The sequence below is a fragment of the Corvus brachyrhynchos genome, unplaced genomic scaffold (assembly GCF_000691975.1).
Source record: "Corvus brachyrhynchos isolate BGI_N302 unplaced genomic scaffold, ASM69197v1 scaffold21, whole genome shotgun sequence".
In the NCBI taxonomy this organism is placed as follows: Eukaryota; Metazoa; Chordata; class Aves; order Passeriformes; family Corvidae; genus Corvus; species Corvus brachyrhynchos.
The window spans coordinates 554969-555598 of record NW_008236924.1 but is presented as its reverse complement, the minus strand read 5'-3'; positions in this window follow the sequence as shown (position 1 = coordinate 555598).

Here is a 630-nt window from a genome sequence, read left to right as displayed (position 1 = left end):
GTTTCCTCCACCCACACCTTAACTCACCTTAACTCTCTCCACACCACGTGGTTTTCCAAAGCAGCCACCCACGAGAAAATACCTATTCCAGCCAAGTGCCTTTAGCTGACCAATGGAGTGGGGAAGAATTTTGCATGAGCAAACTATGAAATTCTCCTAATAACATTTACAGATTTTATACCATGATTGAATTATATGTTGCCAGCAATGGAAAGATGATGGAATTCTTTCCAGCCCTTTTGTTGCTAGTTTTAATGAGCTCTGAAGCATCTCAATTATGTGCAAGGTTGTAAAAATCATTAACAAGCATTTACAAATTAATGACTTGACCTTCTGCTCTTATTTCAAGTAGTGGAGTTGACCATGAAAGATTTGATACACTCCAGCTGAAGTAACTTAATTCTGTTATCAGATTCTGTAATTTTAGAAGAACATTCAGATACTTTATCCTACTCATTACTACTCTAAGTTTACCAAAGAGGAGGTCTTTTCTAGCACCCATTCACCCTTAGTAGTTTTCTGATGTTTTAAAGCAACACAAACCTTTTCCTGGCGAACATACAAAATAGAAGTTCTCAGTTCTGAAGGCAGCAGATGATGTAGAAACATACAGACCCTGAGAAATGTTAC